Source organism: Crotalus tigris, unplaced genomic scaffold (genome assembly GCF_016545835.1).
Source record: "Crotalus tigris isolate CLP2741 ecotype Arizona unplaced genomic scaffold, ASM1654583v1 scf7180000018017.554538, whole genome shotgun sequence".
NCBI lineage: Eukaryota > Metazoa > Chordata > Lepidosauria > Squamata > Viperidae > Crotalus > Crotalus tigris.
Genome location: NW_024096779.1, coordinates 279332 through 292676, shown reverse-complemented (window position 1 = coordinate 292676; position 13345 = coordinate 279332).

Here is a 13345-nt window from a genome sequence, read left to right as displayed (position 1 = left end):
TCACTAAAACAATAGATCTGCAGATTCAGAAGACATCTTAATTAGGACCATGCAATTAGCCAGATAGGATTGTACCTAAATTCCCTAGAATTCCCTACTAGTTGCTAACTAAAAGTCTGTTTATTAAAAATGGATAGAATGCAAAACATTAATCCATATTTTGGTTCTAAAAACACTCACTTTAAGATTATGAATTTTTAAGCAAAACAAATTATTAGAAGAAAGTCCTGGATTCAGAACCAGGTGGGTTATCCAACACACACAAAGGCGAAGGCAAAGTTTATTTGAGAGCATACAGCAATCGGAGGTTGCAACAGAGTCGTAGCTGTCAAGTTATTGGTTTTGTACCTTTTCCTTTATTCCTCACAGAAACAGAACCTACCCATCAGGAATTATTGGAAACTGGCCAAAAGAGTGCACTTGGTGGTTAGGCACTTCACTGAGCTTGTGGCATTTTTCCACTTATTTACCATATCAACTGCTTAATTAATATTGGGCTGGAGGTGACAATCACGTCCATGCAATCCAGTGCTATGGCTACCTTGCAGTGTGCTTTTAAACAGCCATTCAAGGAAGCCATACTTTCATTGCTCCAATGAAAGTAGCTAAAACAATCAGGCACCTATTTCAGGCATCAGCAATACAGGAAGATGCCAAACATGTATGATCACTTTAGAGACAATGGCAAAGGGAACCCTTCAAACTTCATGGAAGAAGACAGTCACAAGTCACTACTGTAGTTTGCCAATAAAATCATTTGGATAGATACTATAAAGTGTTGATAAAATGGTACCAGATAATGACATGGGGTAGCACATAACATGTCCCAAGGAAGAACTGAAGATTTTTTGGAGTTCTGTTGGGGTTTATGATACAGTTAAATTTAAGTTCTTTGTACATCTAGCTGCCAATCTGGCCAGGTAAGGGAAACAATCTGAAGCTACAAAAACAGAATTATAGTGGAACATTGAATAGGAAGAATAAGCATGAGAAAGCCAAAGAGAATGAAACATGAAATGAACAGACATCTGTAGGTATTTTTAAGCATGAAAGGGACTGCTATTGTCACTTTAGTCAGAAAAACATACTGTTTATTATTCAGAACATGAAAAACAAAGCAGGAATAACACTACTTCCATAGTCAAAGATGCAGCACTTGGATAGAATGCAGTCAATGACTAAATAATAGCAATATCAAATATCAACTTTGGAAACAACAATTTAATATGATGTTTCTCTGAGTTAATGCTCCTCCTAATGATGCTGAAGACAAAGAGGTTGATGAGTGATATGGTTAAATTAAATCAAATTAACAAAATTTGCAAGCAATATATGCTATTTGTAATTGGAGATTGGCCTGCCATGTTGAAAATAAGGAGGAAAATGTAATTACACTGTATGTCCTGAGGAGAGAGAGGAGGAATGAAGTAAGTGAACAATTTACCAGTTTCTGCTAATCCAATTATTTTTTTCCATTGCTAATACATTCTTCAAATAACCAAAATGATGTTTATATATTAGTTTTCACCAGATAGAGCAAACAAAAATAAAATTGACTATATTAATGGTACAAGGAAGTAGCAAAGCTCAATTATAAGAGCAACCATCTGGTGGGGGCAGGCTGTGGAACAGATCTCAAATGGCTGACATGAAAGTTCCAAATCAAGCTGAAACAGAAGAACAAAACCATCAGTTTCCATCTTGATTATATACATATCTGCCATTTTCAAGAAGATCATAATGAATCACTTGATATGGAACTAGGAGAAGTATGGAATGAAATAAGAGAGTCTACTACAAATGTGCATAAAAAGATATCACCATGTACCAAGAAACAGAAGAAAGCAAGCTGGATGTTAGAATAAATAGTGGACATTGCCAAGGAAAGAGGAACGAGAAAGATCTCTGGAAGGAATTAAACAAAGAAGTATATAAATATACAAAGAAGTGAAAGTCAGACTTTAAAGATGCAGGATACAAAGAGTATTATTCAAAGAGGCATTTGAACCTTGGTGTCAGAGTCTGAAAACACCATCAAAAAATAAATATATGGGCTTCCGGTTTCATCACGCAGCTGCCATGGACGCCTGGGAGATTTGTTGTCTCCCTCCCCTGTTCAGTTTCGCATCACTGGGGGACCCTGAAAAGGGCCGAAAATCGCCCCCAAGAGGAACCAGCAAGGAGGGGCTTTCACTAGATCTCAGGAGAGCAACAACTCTCCTGTCAGAGCAAAGTCAGAGGGAGACTGAATGCATTTCAGCATAGATGGCCACCACAAAATTGTACATTGGCTCCCGGCCAGCCGGCCTGGGCCAGGGCCAAGGCAGTGGGGGCTGTTCCCTCACTGTTTCCAAGATGGCTTCACGGGCCACATGAAACCACTTCGTGGGCCACATCTGGCCCCCAGGCCTTGTGTTTGACATGTCTGAATTAGAGAATTTTTACTGGCAGGATCTACAAAGAGAGCATTTTCTGCTGTTGCCTCCATCTTTTGGAATATCTTACCTACAGAAGTGAGATGAGCCCCCACTCTTCTGGTTTTCCAGAAGAATTTAAGACTTTGTCAATTAGCATGGAGCATGGTGGCTCAAGTGGTTAGGATGCTGGGCTGCTGATTGGCAGGCTCATATTCGAGACCCAGTTGTTATTGTGGGACAACGTGAAGTCCCATCACTCACTCTAGTGCCTGTCTACCCAGTAGTTCAAAAGAAGGTGATCATGAATAGATAGATGGATATCACTTAAGTAGGAAGCTTAGTGGGGACATGAAAGGAGCCCCCAACTTGATGTCCTGCCGGTAACGATGATGTCCTTGGCTAATCCTTTCAATGCAGAAGTGCTTCAGTGGTCCCAACATGATTGTAGCATGGAGGTCCAAAAGAGTTATGCAACCCTGAGGGTGGCTAGTGGCTTGAGGGTCCTCCGCCCACTCACCCGGTTAACTTTTTAGCCTTGTAAATTTTTAACTTTGATTTTCACTTTTAACTTTTGAATTTTAACCTTGTTTTAATGTTGTTTTTTATTGTGCTTTTATATTGTTGCTTTATATTGTTTTAGTATGTTGTTTGTAAACCATGCAGAGTCACTTAGATGAGGTGGCCAGGGTAGAAATTTGTTAAACAAACATGGGTAGAATGAATTACAGTGACAATGGCTGTACCATGGGAAGCTCTGAACAGCAAGATTAGAGTCAGTCATACTGGAGAGTGTATATTGATATGGTTGCCAAGAGTCTTTACCAGCTTGATAGCACATAATTCAGGGGTCCCCAATCCCTGGTTCATGGACTAGCACTGGTCCACTGCATGCCAGAAACTGGGCTGCGCAAACAAGTGAAGTACCATCTGCGGGATGCAGGCAGCACGTGAAATTATGTACCCTCCAGTGTACGGAAAAACCTCTCTCCATAGAACCGGTCCCTGGTACTGAAAAGGTTGGGGGCCACTGACATAATGAATCAATATTTTTTAAGAATAGATATAATATGAACACATACTTTATATTAATAATAGTGAGTTATAGTCAATGGTAAATAATACTACGGAGAAGTGTTTACTAAATTCTTTCCAATATCTGAAGGAAATCAATATAGACTATATATGCCAACAAAGGCTTAAGAAGAATGACATTTTATTATAAATACTGCATTCATGACTATACTTCATTTTTAGGCCAAATAATTTCCTATTCTACTTGAAGTTCCAGCCTACTGTGAAATGAAGCACTTGATATTATCAAATTTAGTTATGTATCATATTAAAAAAGCAATAAACTAAAGTTTGTAGCAATATTTTTCAAAGAAGAAAGCAATATACCATACCATACAAATAAATGTCTCACAGTAATGCACATTTAGTGCACCAATCACTATAATTTGAGAATAGCCCTTTTTGGATTGGAATGGAATGGAATAGAATAGAATAGAATAGAATAGAATAGAATAGAATAGAATAGAATAGAATAGAATAGAATAGAATAGAATAATGAACTTGTGAACAGGTAATTATATGAAAATTGTATATTCAATCTGAATTATATTGCTCTTTGTCTTACTGTCCTTTAACTTTACACCAAATTTGAATTGTGCTTTATATAGTAAGACTGTACTTTAATTAATTTGCTATATTTATAAACCCTCTTTTCTTCAGGAGTTCAATACATTTTACATGGAGATCTATTTTCATTTTGTACCTACAACAACTTTGCAAGGTTATTAGCTGAGATGCAATAAGAAACAAAATTACTCAGTAAATTTCATGAGTATTTAAGAGGGTGAAAGCCTTTCCAAAATTTACAATGATATCAAAACTTCAAAGTGCTAGCTATTTGTTTTAATGGAAAGGTTTATTTTCTGCAGCTCAACAAAAAGTAAAAAAGAAAAATAGACTGAAATTAGGTCATTCCTTCACAGAATGATATGATATGTCTTAATTATTCAACACAAACTAACTGCAGTGCAATTTTGAATAAAATATTTTGACAAATAATTATCAGTTCTTACAAACAGATCAACCTGCTCCCTTTGAGTAGTAGGGAGGTAACCTATTAATAAGCAGTAAAAGTGATCTATGTTATAATAAGATTGAAATAAGTCAAACTCATTATCGTGTCTTTGTGTGTGTGTGTGTGTGTGTGTGTGTGTTGTCTTTCCTTACAAACATGACCCAGAAAAAAAATGAGAAAAGAAGAACCAAGAAAACCTGATTTAACTAGTCCAAAGAGCAAAAAAGACTGTCTGCTTTGCATTTAAATCTACAAGGGGTAGTTTTCGCACAGTTGTCACTACTAATATTGCAATACAGGGAAGTAATGTCAAGGCAGTGATGATACTGTGCAAGAAAAGCTTGTGAGTTCAGTCCCCGTAGATTATTTCTTTAATTGCAAAAAGTAATTATTGCATGTTAGTATTAGAATGCATCACTGGAGGAGATGGCATCATTAGATCAAAGGGAAGGTACCATCTGACAGAACACTAAGAATTCAGCTCAGCAAATTATTGTTTCTTCACAGGATTTAACTGGACTTTATTCACTAGTACAGCTTTGCCGTGTTTCTTAAGTGCAGAGGAAGCAATGCAATGCTTCTGTGGATGCCATGCACTGGGGTATACAGGCAATATTGAAAAAGTTTGCAGCCAAAAGAAAGAAGGTTTTGTTGTCACAGATTGGTAAAAATAGAAATGGATCCAAAGATATATAACTGTGAGTAGAAAATCCTTTTTTCATAAATGGAAATATTATTCTGAATTTAATAGAGTATCTCCACTAAAAGGCAATTGAAATCCATAACATAGCATGAGATACAATATTTCGCACATAATTTCATATATTGCGTAATTTATTGTAGAATCCCATGTTCAAAATTATGCACAGCACAAGACTTACTACCAAAATCAAAGGAAAATGTGGTGGATATTTGCGGCATGCAACAACTGAATATAACTTCAAAACTGGTGATAGTGTGGTGTTTTCTATCAGTTGTGAGGGTAGAAGCCTGTTTAGGGTATCAGACTATGTGACCTGCACAACTCTAGAAGCTTTTTATCATTCCAGGTCCTCTAATTTTTATGTCAGCAGATATCATCTCTGTACAGTATATTGACAGGGCCAATCCAAGCAACATATCAAGATCTATGCTTTCTCCAAGATTATCTTTTGAGAATCATTACAAGATACTTCTAGTATCAGAATTTCTTCCCCTGCCTTATTACTATATCCATCATAAGTCCACTTTATATTCCTTCTGCTAACTTTTTAAAAGTTTCATCTTTAATCCTGTCAAGTAAAGAACCAGAAGTTGATTTCTTATCATTTCCTCTTTGTCTCCTTTCAGGAATAGTAGTTTAACATGTCCCTTTTGTAAATCCCAGCTAAGAAAACTTTCCAAATCATATATTTGATTTATTATTTGTATGTCCCCTTTAATGATTAAGCATCAGTTAATATCAAATGTAAATCCATTGTAGTATCCTTTTTCATATCACTCTTGTAATCTTGCATTTTTTTTAAAAGGGAAATATTCTTTCAAGTACATATATCCCTTTAACTTTTCAAAAACAATGTTTTAATCCTCCTTTTGCTATTTTCCAAAAGTTAAAAGTTTTTCTTTTTAATTCTTAAACTTAAAATACTGTAATTTCTTTCATTCAAGATGAAGAATCTCCAACATAATGAAGCTTGCCTTCCAGAAACTCATTAACAAACAACTTCCTAAAGTAGTTAGAAGACGGATTAGATGAACCCAGTGTCCCTTTGAATGTGGCAAATTGTGGCTTTAAAAAGAGAAAATTCAAAAATCTCAGTTCAATTTTATTGATATCTGCTGGTATTCTACCAGCTTTACATTTCTTCTCTTCAAAAAATAAATACTAAATTCTCTCCATTGGTCCCTACATTCTGGCTTCTTTAATGGGAAAAATATACAGTTTTTAAAATTTATGAACTATTTTTTGGCTATTAATTTAATTCAATATTCATTTAGTTTGTATTATGTAAAGGACCCCCTGCAACCCACCCTAACTACATATACTGAATAATTATACAGTAATAACTAAAGCTGGAGGTTAATGTCAGACCACAAATGAAGGAGAAAAGAAAAGCCAACATAGGGGGCCTGAGGAGATATATTAAATTAAAATTTTAATTGAGGAAATGAACATGCTACTTCTGCAATGTAGGAAGCTATAAATTATACTGAGAAGCTACAATAATCTATCTCATTAATCAATGTTGCCACCTTCAGAAGCTCAGTTTGTCATAGCAGAGGAGAAGGTTTCACTCATAGCACCCTTTATGTCACAAGGAAGTCTGTGAATAAAATCAAACTTAGTTCTGAATAAAGAGGCTTAAATCCTCTGCAAGCAATAAACCCTCCCCAAGAGATCTCCCAAGCCTGTTACCAAATTATACTTTTTACTATACTATAAGTGAAAAATTAAAATAAATGAGGAGTTATCATACTAATTCTGTTTTGAATCACATGACATCCAATTTCATTTTTTTACCAACTTGATGGCCTACTTTAGGACCAATGATCTATTCCAATGCTTTGGCCCAGAAAAAGTCACATATGTCCCAGATTTGGGTAAGGTTAGATACCATTAACTTCATATACAACTCAGTGGATTTCAGATGGGCACAAGGCAATCCTTGTACCCAATAAACCCAAATCCTAAACAATCTCTCCCTTATTGAAAGTTTTAACCAAGAGAGTAAAAGAGCAAAGAATGGTGGGCTCCATGAGATCCTCTATAAAAGATTATATCATTGGCAGTACCCATGGAGTACAACTCTTTCTTTATTCTTCCACAGCCCTGTAGAAGCCAAGAACTACGCAAGCTCTCACCTTCTCCCCTGCCCTCCTTGTTTATTCCCATTTCCTCTACCTTGAAAGTATCTAGCAATTAGCTAGAAAGTGTACAAGAACATTTCAACTGTCTGATTATTAACTATAATAAATACACTTTAAAAAGTTTAATAAATGAAAAGACATTTTCAAGAACTAAGAAAATCATTTTTAAAAATTAGTAGAAAAAAGATGTAGCTTGTGAAACAAGGTTTAGTCTTTTTCATTTAAAATCTTTTTTATTAGAACAATTATTAAAGAAAAAAAGTCTCTTTCACTCTAAATGCTCTTTTCATCAATTTCTTTTCATTTTGCTTCTCCCCTTTCCTTGCCTCTTTGCTGATTGCTTTAACCATGCAATGAAATACTTCTACAATCAAACAGCATTCAGGTTTTTTTTAATACCACATTGTAGTTAATCTGCAGAAACCATGCTGAGGTCAGTCAGGTACATATAAATATGAAAGATTCCTCTGATAGCACAACCCTATACATGTTTATTCAGATAAAAAATGTCATTCCATTAAATGAGATTTACTCCATTGAAAGTTTGCATAAGATTAAACCTGAGCTTTGACTGTTCTTCATAGATGAAAAAAACAGTAGAGGAAGAAATTATTAACAGAAACAAATTTTGCTTTTTCATTTCACAACAAACAGAAGGCATGGAAATGTGTATTTTGATACAATTCAATTTGTGCTTTCTACAAGATTCCAGCCTTGGTGATTGGTTAAAGATTACAATTAGGTTCCCCAATTCTATTGTATGAAGTAACCTGATACAACTTTGCTTAAAATTTAACTTATATTTCTTTTTTCTTTCTTTCTTTCTTTCTTTCTTTCTTTCTTTCTTTCTTTCTTTCTTTCTTTCTTTCTTTCCTTTTTTTTTTTTTTTTTTGGTTCTTGACTCTTGAGTATCTTACAAGGCACAACAGGACTATAGATGACACCAATCATGAGTTTCTTGTTTGCCTTTTCTCATGTAAATGACAATTGCTTGAGATGGGAAATCTTCCCTATAGTTTTGAGAAACTCCCATCTCTTATTAGAGAAACTTCCATTTCTTTTTCCAAAATAAGAAGTGGCATATAAAATACTGGAAAATGTATAAATACTTGCTAGTCTTTTGTAGTACTGTAGATTGTAATTACAAATACTTCAATTTCCCCAGAATTCCAATTGATTTGAATGCAGTATATCATAAGTTGCCTGCAGTATTAGACCAATGCAGTATTGTATTTTTATTATTCAGATATAGCAAACCCAAATCCATTTATATTCCAATTATGACACATTACCTATGGCATTCCAATCCCTGTTATTGGAATGTTATAATTGTTAGTAAAGGATTGCTTTAAAAATTTATAATTATCACAAGAAATAGGAAATTATAGCTGCAGGTACATAACCTTTAAAATAATGAATTTTAAGCCATTAACTTATTTTGTGATCAATTATCAGATTTAAATAGAAATGGCAATGTCTTTTTCATGTAGATGAATGTAAAAACATCATTTTCTTTGTGCAATAAGATAAATAATAAAGCAATTGACTATATTTTGGTACATGAGAATTATTTGAACAGACATAATAAAAAGAAACTGGACCGACAGTTTAGGAATTGAGCAGTAATGTTAATTAAAAATCATAAACAATATTGATCCTATAGCAGAACAGTGGACATTTTACATCCAAACTGCAAGAAAAAAAAATGCCCTTAAATTATGTTCAGAAAGAGCCACATTGAAATAAGCTATGCTGTGTTCTAATTTACCTTGAGACGCTGTTGCACAGTTCCATTATTTCTGACCACAGGCTAAGCAGGCTGACCTAGTAGAATTCATTCACCAAATTACTGAGGACCTACAGTATGTTGGAGAAAATATGGTTCTATTTATTATAATATAATCTGTTTAAATTATTTTAAGCGGGTACTCAAGATCATATTTTGTTGTTGTTGTTAATTGCGAAGTCGTGTCCGACCCATCGCGACCCCATGGACAACATTCCTCCAGGTCTTCTGGTCCTCTACCATCTTCTGGAGTCCATTTAAGTTCACACAAGATCATATAAGCTTACTTATTTAAACTGTTTCATTATTTTATGGAACTATGGGTTTACTTAGGGGAAGCTGATTACCTTTCCTTTATAAAATGAGATTATGAGCATACAAGTGTTATCCTCCCACTCATTTGTTGCAATAGAAAGCACCATGTCCAAATAACTGCATTAGTGAGTGCATAGAAAGCATTTTAAAGAGATGGTTTGTATCATCCTCAGGTAGTAAACTGATATGCTTGTAATCACAGTTAATAGAAGGATCAATTGAAACAGTATGAAAAGGATTCCTATTCCTGCTTTACCTCATTGCATAAAGAATTTCTGTTGAAATCTATATGCATTTTGTAACATATTGGAAGATTGCTATTAATTCCGATAAATATCTTTTTTGTCATTCAACTGTGCAATTTAAAGACTGCACAATTATTTACCAGAAAACTCTATACAGAAGCAGGAAGCACTTCCCTCAATCTACCTCAGCTTCGTAAACTTATCATGTAATCAAATCTTCTTGGCAAGGGGCGTAAAGCCCAAAGACCTGGCTTCTCCAGTTGGCCTGGGAATTAAATGGGGGAGTTCCACAATTGAGGTGGCTGCTGGATTGATGGCAGATTCCACCTCCCTTCCCTCCCCTATTTGCTCTCTGCTCTCCCCTAGTCCATCCTTTTGATTTTCTTTGCCAGAAAATGCTTTCGGTTTTACAGATAAGAGTGCCTAGCCATGATCTATTGCTACACTTGGAAAATCTTTACTATCTAATACTGTATGCAGAATTCAATTTCTAACTTACATTTCATTCAAGAAAATACTTATTGGTTTGTTTGGACATTTTATGTTCAAGTCATCTTGGGCAGTTTCCAAGCTACATTAAAAATATTCATTAAAAAAACATTTAAACATAAAAAGTAGAAAGCTTCAAAGCATAAAAAAGACTCAGAAATTATAATAAGAATTACATTGCTCTAGTGACAATTTATTCCATTATATGGGTCCCATCAGAAAATAAACAGAGTAGTTGTTAAATGATAACTGTGATGTGATCCATAAAAATGTCCATTGTTACAGAGATTTTTCTGTTTGCATTTGTATTAGTTTTATGTAAAAGTATGTCAACATTTTTAGGGCAAAGCCAATTAAATCATCTTTAGAGCACCAAGAGAGTCCCTGACCAACAAGTTTGCACAATCTACACAACAAGACATCTGTGTCATCACTGAACCATCTCTGTTTCTCTCTAGGAAGAGGAAACCCAATTTCAGGTCACTTGCTGTGTGCTCCTTATTAAACTGCTTCTTGCTGTTTTGCAACAATTATTGATTTGGAGTGCATGTTGAAACAAAGCATAAATTCATGCCCTTTTCTCTGGGGTCTGTGATATTGGGTAAACAATTCAAAAACTCACCTGAAATTGTTAGGGGCAAGAAGAGCCTGATTTAAAAATGAAGAAGAAAAAAAAGGAACAAAAGGGGGTTTCCATTCATAATTCACAAGTGGAGACTCTGTCTTCACACCGGTGCCATTTTCCCTGCTCCACCATTCACCATTTTCATTCCAAAGCCTCACAATCACATTGGTGTTTGCTGAAGAATGTTCTTGCCTTGCTGAGAAAAGTCCATTAGATCAGAGCTTGTTCCAGAGACCCAAATGGGAAAATGCAAAACCTGGTGCTCTGATGAATGCTTCTTCCAGTGTCCTTGTTTTGCTTATTTTTACAGATAGGGCATAAAGCAAAACCTCAGTAGGGATGATAGTAAGGTGTAACAGTGCTTTCATTTCAGAAATGAAGTAAGAACACCAAAAAGCTGGGAAATATGACAATTCCCCTTGACAGTTCTGGTCAATGGGAAACCACCTTCTCTTAACTCAAAAAAGAAAAGTTTTTTTAAAAAATATTTGCAGATGTTCCTCTGGAGCAGCAAATAGTCTAAATTAATCAGCTCAATAAATATTTTATTATGGTCATGGACCCGAACTAAAAATTAAAACATTAAAATAGAACATAACAGAACAGAACAGAACAAAACATAATAGTTAGTGGTAAGACCATTGATGGATAGCCAAAGTCTGCCTAATTTTACAGGCAGTACTGCAGAACTTAGATATGTTCATGGAGACTATATCTTACTGATCTGATACTGGTTGTAACAGCTATACATAAAAGATAACAGAATTTCCTAGATATTTTACCAGATGGGGAGTTATAAAATGAGTCCATTAATCTTTATAGAGGGTATAGGACATGAGCTATGGATTCAATTGCCACTTGTCCACAGGATACAATGTCAGCTCACATTGGACTTTTTTGTAACAGCCCTTCATAATTGCTGCGGGAAGAGCATTACAATGTACTAGAGTTAATGCCCTCCATAATTTAGAAACAGTTATATAAGTATCTCGCTCAAGAAAATATTCTTGGATAGAGCAGACAGGTTCTATTGGACTTCCTGATTTTTAATACATGATGTGAACACACTGAGTGCACATGCATGGCTCATCAGTAGGAATTCCTTCTTGGAGAGGCCAATATTTTGTGAAATAGTCCTAACCTATGTTGGTTTATAATTATCCTCCATAAGAAAAGATCTCAAATCTGTGGGAAAGATTTCAGCCAGTGTGTTGTGATGCTAGTTCATAGCAATAGCAATAGCACTTAGACTTATATACTGCTTCACAGTGCTTTATAGCCCTCTCTAAGTGGTTTACAGAGTCAGCATGTGGCTCCCAATAATCTGGGTCCTCATTTTACCGATCTCGGAAGAATGGAAGGCTGAGTCAACCTTCAACCGATGAGACTCGAATTGCCAAACTGTTGGCAGTCAGGAATCAGCAGAAGTAGCCTGCAGTACTGCATTCTGACCATTGCACCACCACAGCTCATGGACCTATTTTGACCATCCTGCCTTCTTCCTTAATACTCTATTAGGAATGCAGGAAATCTGAATTTGGATTAAAGCTTTCAAGAGAGGTAAAGGAGGAACAAGGTCCTAACTGGGTACCAAAAAGTAATTGTGCATGAGTGTTAGCTGAAAATGACTTCTTCCTCTTTTCTTAATTGTGATTCCATAATGCATGTGAAATCAATGTTTTCATCCAGGAACAAATCCTGGATAATAGATGCTCTACAACAACTGGCTGACATTAAAAATAGGACCTTTGTGTTGTAAAGACCATATTTACTATTACTTGATGTCCTTGGTCAGTCTACAAATTGAAAGAAAGAAGAGCAACTAACAGTCTACCTTGCTTTTCTTCCAATGTCCACAAATTAGAGCAATAGATTCAAAAAAAATTATCTTTGTCATCATAGGGAAATACATATTTTGTATAGTTGTAAAGTTTTTTCTAATCCAAAATTCCACTCTCCCTTTGACATTCTTGAGCTTGCAGATAACATCACAAACTGAGCTGATTAGAAAAACAAAACAACAACAACAACAACAAAACTGGCCACAATCCAATCCTTCTATTTCACCAGAGGAACACAGTATATACCAACAGCACTGAAGCTAATCTCTCCAAGTTTTGTTTGTCAATCTTTCTGTGATGTAGCACTTAGGGCTTGAGTGCCACAGGCTACAGAAATTCCATCTCAAACAAAAGCTCCAGGTGACAGTCTGTCAATTTTGCATGTTTATTGCTATACCTGGTTGATATCCTGTTTGCAATCATAACCATGAACATGTTCCAGTTGGAATCTAGTTCTGTACATGCAGTATCACATTCACTGGATTTGGTACTTGCTTTGGTTGGGAATGGTGTCAAGAACTACAAATGGAGGCAAATATACATGTCCCAGGCACAACCAGGGACCGCATATATATTACAAATAGAATTTCCCAAAGCACACATTCTGGTGAGAAAGATGTTCCCTGAGGATGGACTCTAGCACAAGTCCAAAAGCTCAGAAGATCAAATCTCTAGTCCCAGAGCTTAATTCCAT